Genomic DNA, 13,496 nt, shown 5'->3' with positions numbered 1-13,496 from the left:
GGGAGGCGGAGCTTGCAGTAAGCTGAGATCCGACCACTGCACTCCAGCCTGGGTGACAGAGCGAGACTCCATCTCAGAAAAAAAAAAAACAACTTTTCTTTAGCTGTCCTTTAAGAGGTCACATTTCTGAAGAAATGCCTAATTTGTTTTCCTTTATTTTACAAACTCTCAGAAATCTAGTTTGCTCTAATCTCTTAGAATACATTTAAAATGAGCAAAATAACTTAGAAGATTGTTCTAAACTGGTAGTGAGATTGATGTTCAAATGATATTTATTCAAATATTAAATAATAAATTAATACGCTTATTTTAAATTTTAAAAGGAGCAATTGCAGAATAAATTTTACTCATTTTTTAATGTTTTGATTAAAATATATATATTTCAAATTAAATGGTAAGAGCATGGCACAAAATATCAAAATCAAAGTCAACAGCTATTTAATTGGCCACATAAATTGGCTTCCTGTGGCTTTGAGAACATAAAAAGTTTAAAGCAGATTTTGATAAACTTGTACATTCCATTTGAAATGACAATATTGTGGTTAATGCAAAACCACAATGTTCATTGGCTTCAACAGGTCACTTCATAAATAAAAACTACTGGTCTCTCAGCAAAACATAGATGGTACAGTGAAAATAGATCAACACTTCCTCTGTGTCACTAACTGACGCAGGAACTTCCAAGATTCTCCTCCAAAGATCTTATGAAGTATTTGGTTGGAATTGCAAAATCATAGCCAGGGATCTGGCAATAATTCAAAATAGCTTTACGAAGGATTATACGTTGGGATCAGGCTAAATTTTTTGAAAGATTGTTTTTCGATCCTGAGATATGCTCCGTCACTTTAATCTAGGCTCTATGTCTTACAATTTGATTGCTGTGGTTGTTGCCACTTCATTATAAATGAGAAAGGTATTCAGTCATGCTGAATGAGGACATTTATATGTAAATAGAAGATGTTTTGCTTTGGCAATACCACTATTCCTGGGATTGAAGTGTATATGATTTTCCAAGTGCTATACTAACCACTAAAAAAAAAAAAAAAAAAAAATCATGGTTTAAAAAGAACCAAAAACACTATGTATTTGGAATACTAATGTCTTTTTATTTTATGTCCCATAGTTAGTGTTTGGAAAGGAACAAAAGAATTAGAAGCAGTCTACCTTACATAAATGATTCCATATGTTCATCTAAACCGCTATTTTACAATTATTATTTAAAGAGAAATAGCTCCATAAAAATATTTCACCAAGCATATCTTGTTGACAATCCCAGTGTTTAATTAGGTTATTTTTCTAAAACAACACGATAAACCTCATCTAATTTTGCAAATTAACTCAAAGCCTCATCCAACAACCTAACCAGAAGTGATAGAAGTTACAAGTGATATGGATAAGAATTTTTAGACTCTGATTTAAAAATTAAATTATAGGCCATTACAGATCTCAAGTTCATCATGTTCATTCAATTCATTTGAATATTCAATTAGTATTTTCCATGTCCAAGGCAAGATAATGTATGGTAGGAAGAAAATAAAAAAGGGTAAGACACTGTCATACTCTCAAAGAACTTTCAAACCAGTGGAGGACACAAACAAGTGAGTTCTAGAAGGTGAATAGTTTTAGCCTCTATGTAATTCTCCAAACACCATCTTTGACTCATCCTTACACACATCCTTTAGACCTCAGATGTACTTTCATGGGAAGCAAATATTTCAAATTTCCATCAAATATTTTTTCTTCAAGAGTTATTTTAACCACTCATGACAAATTTTGTTTTAAAAATTCTTAGAACAATATAAAGTATCTAGTGTCAAAACATAAGTAATCAAATGATCATTTGTAGCTGAAATTTTAGAGTTAAAATATTGGGATTCTAATGGAGTCTATGACTAAGATATGCATCATTATTCAATGAAAATATTCTACATTGTATTTTCTTACTAATAAGTTCCTTTTTGTACTTTTAGGGTCTCAATAACCCTTACTTTGTTTACATAATAGAGAAAACATATATGTCATTTTATATATATATCACTATGTGTGTGTGTGTGTGTATATATAAACATATAATTTTTTTTTTTTGAGACATGGTCTTGCTCTGTCCCTAGGCTGGAATGCAGTAGTGATCTCAGCTCACTGTAACCTCAGCCTCCTGAACTCAAGGGATTCTCCCACCTCAGACTAACCGAGTAGTTGGGACTACAGGAAGACACCTGGGTGTGGACCCAGCTAATTTTTGTATTTTTGGTAGAGACGGTGTTTCACCATGTTGGCCAGGCTGGCCTCAAGTGATCTGCCTGCCTCAACCTCCCAAAGTGCTGGGATTACAGGAATGATCCACTGTGCCTAGTGGAAAAATAATATTTATCATACTTAATTATTAGGTATTTTATACTACTTAAAAATAACATTTAATGAACACTTTCGGAAATGATGTTACTAACTTATTCACAATTTTTGAGACCCTGTATACATTTTCTTTTTTTTTCCTTTTTTTTCCCCCTTCTGTCACCCAGGCTGGAGTATAGTGATGCAATCCCAGCTCACTGCAACCTCTGCCTTCCAGGTTCAAGTGATTCTTGTGACTCAACCTCTCAAGTAGCTGGGATTTCAGGTGTGCACCACCGCCTCTGGCTAATTTGTATATTTTTAGTAGAGATGGGGTTTTGCCGTGTTGGCCAGACTGGTCTAGAGCTCCTGGCCTCATGTGATCTGCCCTCCTCAGCCTCCTAAAGTGCTGGGATTACAGGCATGAGTCACTATGCCCGGCTATCTGTGTATATTTTCCTTTGGTGCTACAACAAATTTCTAGGTACAAATTGAAAAAAAAAAAAAAAAAAGAAAAGAAAGGAGTTTTAGACAGTTCAAAACCAGATGGGTGAAATCTAACAAGTTCCCAATATCCCAGTTAATACCTTCTCTAGACTTCCCTAGAAAACCTCACAGTAGCTTCAAGAATGGAAAGACAGTAGGTAAGTCACCATCTCCAGATGCAGTTTCTGAAAGTGAGAGGACTACCAAAGCGAGACGTGCCATGAGAAAAATAGCATAATCCTCAGGGACACCACTCTAGAGGGAAGATGTGGAAAAAGTGTGCACTGCCTGCTATCTTCTCTGCATAAATTAATAACCAACATGTACAGAGCACTTAGATGCCAAACATTCTGCTTTGGATACTTGTAATGGTTTCTGTTACTTAATCATCACAACAACTATATGAAATTGATTACCACTATATTTTATCTTTCTTTTACAAATGAGGAAACTGAACACTACAGTTAAATAACTTTTCAGAGATGACTACAAACGAGAGCCAACACTCAAACCGCTGCACTCTCAGCCAGCACACTACACTTTAAACTTTTCATGTCAGGGACGTCATCAGCCATGTGGTCACACCATAACTTTTCATGGCATTCTAGTATCTGGAATTCACAAGGACAGTGGACAGACTGGGGCAGCACACACAAGATGATGAAGAGCCATTATGGGATCAGTAAGGAGATCCCATATTCCTCCTGTTTATACAAGTGTGAAGAAACTGGGGCCAGAGGTAGTGTGGTGTCGCAGATGGGGCATGGAATTTGCAGTCATGTTAGCCAAGTGCCTCCAGGAAATGGACTCCAGAAAATTAACCCCGGGGTGCTTCTCACTTGAAAACTGGCATCCAAAGCCAACAAGGCAATTGCCCTAGCAACTAGGAACTCCATTTATTAAGATTGAGATTGGAATATTGTCCCTAGAGCCTGAAAACAAGGAAGGGTCCCAAGAGGCCTACTGCATGGAAACATATTGCCCTTTTCCGGGAGAAGTTTTTTAAAAAAGGGTCATGCCGGCCGGGCGCGGTGGCTCAAGCCTGTAATCTCAGCACTTTGGGAGGCTGAGATGGGCGGATCATGAGGTCAGGAGATCGAGACTATCCTGGCTAACATGGTGAAACCCTGTCTCTACTAAAAAATACAAAAAACTATCCGGGCAAGGTGGTGGGCGCCTGTAGTCCCAGCTACAGGGGAGGCTGAGGCAGGAGAATGGCGTAAACCCGGGAGGCGGAGCTTGCAGTGAGCTGAGATCCGGCCACTGCACTCCAGCCTGGGTGACAGAGCGAGACTCCGTCTCAAAAAAAAAGGGTCATGCCAACCAGATGCAGTGGCTCATGCCTGTGATCCTAGCACTTTGGGAGGCTGAGGCGGGTGGATCACCTGAGGTCAGGAGCTCCTGACTAGCCTGGCCAACATGAGGAAACCTCGTCTCTACAAAAAATACAAAAACTAGCCGGGCATGGTGGTGAGCACCTATAATACCAGCTACTCAGGAAGCTGAGGCAGGAGAATTGCTTGAACCTGGGAGGCGGAGGTTGCAGTGAGCCAAGATCGCGCCACTGCACTACAGTCTGGGCAACAGAGCAAAACATAGTCTCAAAAAAGAAAGAGTCATGCCAATGCAATCTGCCTCCAGCCAGGTCTCAGAGAGAGAAGGGCAAGTCCTAGAGGAGAGGTCCTTCGCTCCTTGATAGTCTAGGATGTAATGGCTTAAACCAGGCCTGACTCTCCCTGAACTCACCCAGGAACTTTTCTTCTGAGAGCCTTGTTAACATATTATGCCCTTAATCACATGGTGTTACTAATGCATAAGGATAGATCTCGTCACTGGACTGCTTGAGGGCAAGGACTGTATCCTTTCAAGTTTGGATACTCAGTACCAGGCGGTGTGCCTATCGCATGATGAACAGTCTGTTGTTGAATAAATGAACAAATGAACCAATCAAAGCAAATCAATGAACGAAAGTCATAGTGACCCTGTAGCAACCAAGGCAATTGAACCTGCAACTGTTTAGGATTCAAAAATATGACTCATTTGGGCAGAAAGTTATCAATGACTACATATTTAAGTTTTTGTTTTTTTTTTTTGAGATGGAGTTTCACTCTTGTTGCCCAGACTGGAGTGCAGTGGCGCGATCTCGGCTCACCACAATCTCCACCTCCCAGATTCAAGCAATTATCCTGCCTCATCCTCCCAAGTTGTTGGGATTACAGGCATGCACTACCATGGCCGACTGATTTTGAATTTTTAGTAGAGACTGGGTTTCTCCATGTTGGCCAGGCTGGTCTTGAACTCTCGACCTCAGGTGATCCGCCTGCCTCAGCCTTCCAAAGTGCTGGGATTACAGGCATGAGTCACCACACCTGGCTGTATTTAAGTTTTGAAACAATGTTTTATGATTATTCAGCTGCATTTATGATAGTGCCAAAATGATGAAGTTAAAATGAATTGAGACAAAGAATGCACTATGCTAGAACAGAATGAAATGTTTTTTAAGGACAAATTATATAGACTATAACAAATTATACACCTTCTTCAAACCTCAGTCTTTTAATCTGCCAAATGGAAATGATAATAACATACCATCTTCATCAAAGGTTTTATCAAATTATACACACATACACACACACACACAATTTAAGCTTGACAAATGAAAGTGCTATATAATTTAATTAATATTCAATTTACCTCCTCAGAATATCAGAAACCAGTTACCTATTCTTGCATAATATGTAATTAGGATACTTATTAAGAATGTAGTTCTGTTCTGATAAATTTAGTTCTGTCATTATGCTGAACAGCATAATGGCTCATAATTTATTTGTTTATAAAAATAGATGTAGCTAGAGATAACTAAGAGGCTTGTTAAAGAGCACCTAGTTACACAGTGGTAGAAGACAATGTATATTAACAAAGTTGCAAGACAACACTCGCTTTCTAGAAAGAAAAAAAAGTAAGGAAAAAGGAAAGAAGGAGTAATGGTTGTTAGCATTTAGCAAAAGCCTGTGATGTACTTAACATTTTGCTGATATATTTCATTTAACTCTCACAACTACACTACCTTATCATTAATTTTAGAGAAGAAATTGATGCTTAGAGAAGTTAAGCTACTGGTCCAAGATCACACGATCGATAAGACTTATTCAAACCTAAGAATGTGGACTGCATTGCACTTTGCAACTAAGAAATCAAAGAGACGGAATAAAAACCAAAACATGTAAACTATTTCCTTCACTGTTATAACCTGGGGTTTATTTGGTGATTTTTAAAAATAGTTTGATTGGAACTCTGAGCCCATTTTACTGGGTTTCTGAACTTTAACATTCTCAAAAGTAACAATTTTTGTTCAGGCCCGGTGGCTCATGCCTGTAATCCCAGCACTTTGGGAGGCTGAGGCAGGTGGATCACGAGGTCAAGAAATTGAGACCATCCTGGCCAACATGGTGAAACACTGTCACTACTAAAAATACAAAAATTAGCTGGGCATGGTGGAAAGTGCCTGTAGGCCCAGCTACTTGGGAGGCTGAGGCAAGAGAATCACTTGAACCCGGAAGGCGGAGGTCGCAGTGAGCTGAGATCACCCCACTGCACTCCAGCCTGGTGACAGAACAAGACTCTGTCTAAAAAAAAAAGAAAAGGAACAAGTTTTTTAAATTTTTGATTAGAAATGGTCTTTAAGAAATCATACATATACGCCAGGCATGGTGGCTCACGCCTATAATCCCAATACTTTGGGAGGCCGAGGTAGGTGGATCACCTTAGGTCAGAAGTTCAAGACCAGCCTGCTGAACATGATGAAACCCCATCTCTACTAAACATATAAAAATTAGCCAGGCATGATGGCGGGCACCTGTAATCCCAGCTACTCAGGAGGCTGAGGCAGGAGAATCGCTTGAACCTGTGAGGCAGAGGTTGCAGTGAGCCGAGATTGCGCCATTGAGCTCCAGCCTGGGCATCAAGAGCGAAATTTCATTCCAAAACAAAAAAGAAATCATACATGTATGTGTTAATTGCTTCTGGGAGTGAAAGAATATGATTTGAAAGTGTTTCCTCAAACCACATATTTGTTTGCTAAGGAAGATATTATTTTAATTTTAATTTTTACTTATGTAATACATCTACATGGTATAAAAATCAAGTACTATTAAAAGTTCTCTCTATCCCACTCCCAATTCTCTTAACCCCCAACCTCTCACCAAACCTCACAGCCCAAGGCAACCACTTTTAGTTTTCTTTTAGTAATTAAGTAAATATTTTATATATATATATTTGTTTATTTATATATATAGTATATAAATGTTATATATAAAAATATGTACTTAATTACTAACACATAAATGTTATATGTATATGCAATATACAAATATATATTAAGTATATATATACATGCACTATATATGTACATATATATTTATGTATGGTAGTCTCTCTCTCTCTCTACATATATATATATAACCCATTGGTTTTCTGTTATGGATAATGATTGAGCTTTCTTATACCTTACCAAAAAAAAATACACATTTATCTCCCCATTCATCAAATATAGGTATATCAAAATTTTCACTTAAATCAATAATTGGTATTTACTGCATTATGACTACATAATAATTGTTTACTACTGAGCCAAGTGGTATATTTTGATTATGTTTTCTCTCTCACTTATCTTTTTGTTTTTCCTGGAATTGTTTATTTCCATGATATTACATTGGTTTAGTTTTCCATGTACTGATAGCTACTTTTTCCCCAAATGGCATAACACATTTGGCAAATGCCTCTCAATTTTTCTAAAGATTTATGCACATCAAATAATCTATTACTTTGTACTTTTTTCTTGAAGTTCTCCCTTCTGTGGAGAGAGAAACAAAAAATCCCTAACTCACATTTTCTTCAATCTGTTTATATTGAGGTAGGTTTCCTTAAAGGGAGTAGACTTGTCTTCATTGATTAAAAAAAAAAAAAAAAAGGCATAGTGACTATAACTGCAATTTAAAATTATTACCACCAGCAGTTAACATCTAACTGGATAGATTATGTATATAATTTGATCATTATGGCTATTTGCTATACAGTGGTATACTGTCCCAGTGGGCTCCAGTTGGCAGTGAAGACAAAGCATTTCAGGCTATTTTTCAGAGTCTATATAGAGAATCTAAATATGTTTGGGTAAAAACAAGCTCTAGCTAATTTTTTTCTTTCTGATAGATTTTTTTTCATCAATGCATCAAGTTTTTGTTGCAATCAGTGACTGTTTTCATCATTAAAGATACATAGCAGAATCAATTTTCTCATTAAAAATATAGTGCCATATATACTTACAAAATAGTTATAATTTTTGATCAAAAACTTAAGTAGGGATTCAGATATGAAATAAGAATATAAAGAGAAAAAAAACCTAGACATATCAAGATAAAGCAAAATATAAGAACCTTCAGTGTAAGAAAAGGCTTTTAGTTTCTAGAAGTAAAAGTTTGGGAGAGAATTATTCTCCCTATGATGAACAGTGGGAAAAAATTCATTTTAAGTATTTTACCACCAAAAATAACATTAGAGTGAGTCTACTGTATATGGAGCAGGGTATGAAGGAAGGATGCTGAAAAAACTACTTGCTAAATAAATCTACCAAGTTCTCATAGGTACATAGAATTATACAAAGAAATAATGTAGATTGTTTTAAGAGTTGACAATCTAAGACAGCATATTGAGGTCATTAAATGAGAAAAGACATTTACACTACAGGGCTTTTAATCCTGTTTACTTTGGCCTCATTCTGAATTTTTATAACAATTTATTAAAACCAAGTTTTTATTTTTTATGTTATTTTTATTTTTTGAGACAGAGTTTTGCTCTTGTCACCCAGGCTGGAGTGCAATGGCATGATCTAGACTCACTGCAACCTCCACCTCCTGGGTTCAAGTGATTCTTTTGCCTCAGCCTCCCGAGTAGCTGGGATTACAGGCAGCCACCACCACTCCCAGCTAAATTTTTGTGTTTTTAGTAGAGACAGGGTTTCACCATGTTTGGCCAAACTGGTCTCAAACTTCTGACCTCAGGTGATTCACCTGCCATGGCCTCTCAAAGTGCTGGGATTACAGGCGTGAGCCACTGTGCCTGGCTAAAATCATTTTTTTTAATTACATTATCCATTACATCACACATGGAAAAACCAATCCCATAACATGGTATCCCTTTGACAGCTGATATGTAATTTTAATTAGTAAGGTTAGTTCACCATTTAATTTTAAAGTAACCAATGAAAAAGATACAGATTTTAGTAGTTATGAAAAGGAGAGAAGGTTAAAAAAATATATCTATTTTGAAAAAATGTAATGCATAGAAGTCTGAGGAGGGAAAGCCTTCTCAGCTCTATGATATGTAATAAGGTTTTCTTTTCTTCTTTTCATTCTTCACGATCCAGTATGAGACAAATCATTAATTCTTCTTTAGCTAAAATTTTGCAGTGGTAGAGTATTTCCTTTGGATACAAAGGGAAGAGACCACAAACTTGCCACCAAGTAATGTGTGTTCAGTAATCACTGTAGCTAGCCATAATTACAAGTGTTGAGTCAAATAACCATAATCACAGTTGTCCAGTGAACCAGATTATGACTGTGTTTATTGTCTTTCTTGTCAGGGTGTCTCTTTTGTCCATTTTCCGTTGTTTGAAATGACTGCACCAACAAAGTTTTGGGAGTTGTTTTGCCTTTATTTTGTTGACTAGAATGATCTAATTGTGAGATCAGCATTGTGGGTTTTAAATTACTGAAATCCATAACTTAATAAAAGATGCACAATCTATTCTCTGTCTGAATGACCACTTAGAATGTCTTCTTGCCAGCCTTATCATAAGTTTTGACCATGCTTCTTCTACCCTATTTTGGGTGTATTATAAGCAATGCTCAACCCTGATAGTTCTTAGTGCTGAATTGGGTCTGTCATCTAGTGTTGTTGAAGAGTCTTTACCTTTTTCCTAGGTTCCTAATATGTATATCCAATAGGAAGGTGTAATTTCCACCACGTAAAGACACTGGACTTTTTAAAGTTTTATTGTGGACTTCTACGTTCAGTTACAATGTGTAAGGGCACAAAAGACCTTCTGTGGTGGACAGAATTTAGGGTAGCCCCTATGACTTCTTCCTCCTAATATGTATGTCCCTGTATAATCTTGTCTTAAGTGTGAGCATAATCTGTCAATTGCTTCTAACTTAGAGCATATGGCAAGGGTGATGAGATTCACTCCTGAAGTTATAGTGCATTACATGAGATTCCATCTTGGTAACCCACTCTAGATACTTTTCTTATTGGCTTGATGAAGTAAGCAAGCACATGGCACAGCACTGTTGGCAGCCTCTGGAAACTGAGGGAAGCCTCCAGCTGTCAGAGAGCAAAAATACAGAGCCTTCAGCTTACAGTTGCAAGGAAATGAATTCTACTAACAACCTGAGCAATGATCTTAGAAGTGAATTCTTCCCCAGTCAAACCTCCAGACAAGGTTGCAGCCCAGCCAACGTGCTGATTTCATCCTGTGCAATCCAGTATGAAATCACATCCAGCCCAGCCAATGTGTTGAGTTCATTCCAGCAACTAAGCCATGCTGGAGTAGAAACTGAGATAATAGTCCAGGCGCGGTGGCTCACACCTCTAATCCCAGCACTTTCGGAGGCCAGATCGAGACCATCCTGGCTAACAAGGTGAAACTCCGTCTCTACTAAAAATACAAAAAAAATTAGCCAGGCGTAGTGGCGGGCGCCTGTAGTCCCAGCTACTCGGGAGGCTGAGGCAGGAGAATGGCATGAACCCAGGAGACAGAGCTTGCAGTGAGCCAAGATCACGCCACCGCACTCCAGCCTGGGCGACTGAGCAAGACTACGTCTCAAAAAAAAAAAAAAAAAAAAGAAACTGAGATAATAAGTGTGGGTTGTTTTAATCTTTTAAATTTGTGATAATTATTGCTCAACAATAGAAAACCAATAAACCTTTACTCCAGTAGCGAATGAAACAAAAAACATAAAAAATGGAAATATAAAAATCCTATTTTTTTATGGCACTAGTGCAAGGTAGGAGTCCAAGGGAGCCTTGATGAACTAGAGTCCACAGAAAGACAAACTCTTTGCAGGTGGTGGCCTCCATATGGGTAGTGATACAGTTTGGGTTTGTCCCCACCCCAAATCTCATGTTGAAATGTAATCCCCAATATTGGAAGTGTGGCCTGCTGTGAGGCATTTGGGTCATGGAGGCGAATTCCTCACGGCCTGGTACTCTTGGTGAGTGAGTTCTCATGAGATCTGGTCGTTTAAAGTGTGCAGCACATCCCCAACTCTCCCTTGCTCCTGCTCTGACCATGTGACATGCCTGTTCCTGCTTCACCTCCTGCCATGAGTAAAGCTCCCTGAAGCCTCCCCAGAAGGCAGACAGATGACAGTGTGACACATTCCATACAGCCTGCAGAACTGTGAGCCAATTAAACCTCTTTTCTTTATAAATTACCCAGTCTCAGGTACTCCTGAGTCACATGCCACCACGTCCGGCTACTTTTTTTGTATTTTTAGTAGAGACTGGGTTTCACCATGTTAGCCAGGATGGTGTCAGTCTCCTGACCTTGTGATCCGCCTGCCTCGGCCTCCCAAAGTGATGGGATTACAGGCATGAGTCACCATGCCCAGTCTCACTGCTTTATTTGGTATTAGTTACAGCTAAATTGCTTAATCTTCTGTGTGTGTGTGTAGAAATCATATATTCTTCATTCTTTATGAAGTACCCTGAATTAAGCAGACTTTTGGAAAAAATAGTCTTAATGTAGAAAATAAATTTGAATTTCCAAATGGAAAATATCTTTGAAATTGTTATGTTTCTCCAATAATTCGTGTTTTGGGGTCTTCCTAGGAATCTGGTTTGCTGGTTGGTGGCTCTAAAGTGTGTTTCATTGAAAACTGCACCAAATCCACCTGTGGAGTGATCTAAATTTCTGGAGCTAGAAATTATAATTAGTACTTTTTCACCAAGACTATCGAAATGATTAAAGACAAAATTTTTTTTTTTTTGTCTTTCAAACACACACACACACACACACTCTCTCTCTCTCAAGATAATAGCCAGAAAAGATAAAGCCCAGGTGAACTTTGATCTCCACGAATTCCAACTCAAAGATGCAGAGTTTGGACAGAATCAGCCCAGTCACCAACCAACTGAAAAACCATTTGATTGCTGTACATTCAAGTTTCTGTGAAAGATTCAAGCTATTAATACTGAATTAGTAGAATGTTCTACTTTCAAACACAAAAGATTCTTTGCCTATGTCCACTCCCTATTTGGGAAGCTAACAGTAATTCCTTGTTTGGAAGGAAATCTGACCAGAACCTCCTGACTAGATCCTCCAGTCCTCTTCCATTTACTAACTGCTTTGGGCTATGCAAATGCACGCATGTGCATGGCCAACATAAATTATGGCTAACAATTTGTCACTATTGTTTTATTAACAAACACAATTCAAAGTAGAATAATTAAATAGGGACACATAGTAAAATAAACATTCCAGTGACCTTTTAAACTGAAAAGTTCTGCTTTACAAACAAAAGAGAGAACAATACAATTACATGATAGTGCTTGTACAGACTTGCCGAATATGTGATGAAGCCTTGACCAGCCGGCAAGTCGTCCCATCTCTTCCATCCCAGAAAAGGTTGAAAAGAACAGGACAGCTGTAGTGTCCTGACTTTGAGACTCACTGGTGAATGGAGTGACAGATGTAGAGTCAGTGCCCCAAAGTGAGCAGGACCTGATCCCCAATAGACAAAAGAGGGTGACAGTCTCAGAGTCCCATTTACTTCAACAAAAAGAAATTTTTTAAAAGCCAGCTGTCTTTTTTTGTACAGAAGATACTGATACAAGGCCATAGTAACTGATTAGGTCTCAGAACACCGTCTTGCATGATAATCCATGCAAAATGCCAACAGTTTTTCCCTGACTTATTAGTATTACCTTTTTATTCTAGCCATACTAGGTATATACTGTATGCTATTGCTTTAGTACATATCTCAAATAATAAGGGCTGCTGTAAGTTTGTCTTAGATTTACTCAACAAAAAATCTGAAAAGTTAGAATTTTAGCCTCCAAAATATGTAATATCTGTTACATGTATCTTTTCATAATAAACCAAAGACCCCTAGTTTTAACTCCCTATTGACCCAAAGTAACAAATATGTTTAGTAATACATATTCTCTTCTCTACCATATGTGATACCGTCCTGCATTTTTGTTCTCCTACCCAGGAACTGTAAATGTCTAGAAATCAGATATCTGTTGCTTACATTTCTCTAAAGGAGGTGCTCCATAAATAGGACAAGTCACATATATTATCTAATTGAGTCCTCAGAGTCCTCTTTTGGAGTTGACTGGGTGGTAATATCCCTATTTTATAAATAAGAAAACTGAGACTTAGCCAGACTAAGTGATATATCATCTAACCTAATACAGAAAATTAATGGAATCAAAAGTAGAAACTAGTTTTCCCAATTTATAATTTGGTGGTCATTTCATATCATATAGCTTCTCCTAAAGTATGAAAAAATACAGCAATTTTATTTAGAAATATTTTCAGGCCGGGTGCGGCGGCTCGCTCACGCCTGTAATCCCAGCACTTTGGGAGGTGAGGAGGGCAGATCACGAGGTCAGGAGAT

Source organism: Colobus angolensis, unplaced genomic scaffold (genome assembly GCF_000951035.1).
Source record: "Colobus angolensis palliatus isolate OR3802 unplaced genomic scaffold, Cang.pa_1.0 Scaffold229, whole genome shotgun sequence".
In the NCBI taxonomy this organism is placed as follows: Eukaryota; Metazoa; Chordata; class Mammalia; order Primates; family Cercopithecidae; genus Colobus; species Colobus angolensis.
Note: the sequence above shows the minus strand (reverse complement) of the source record.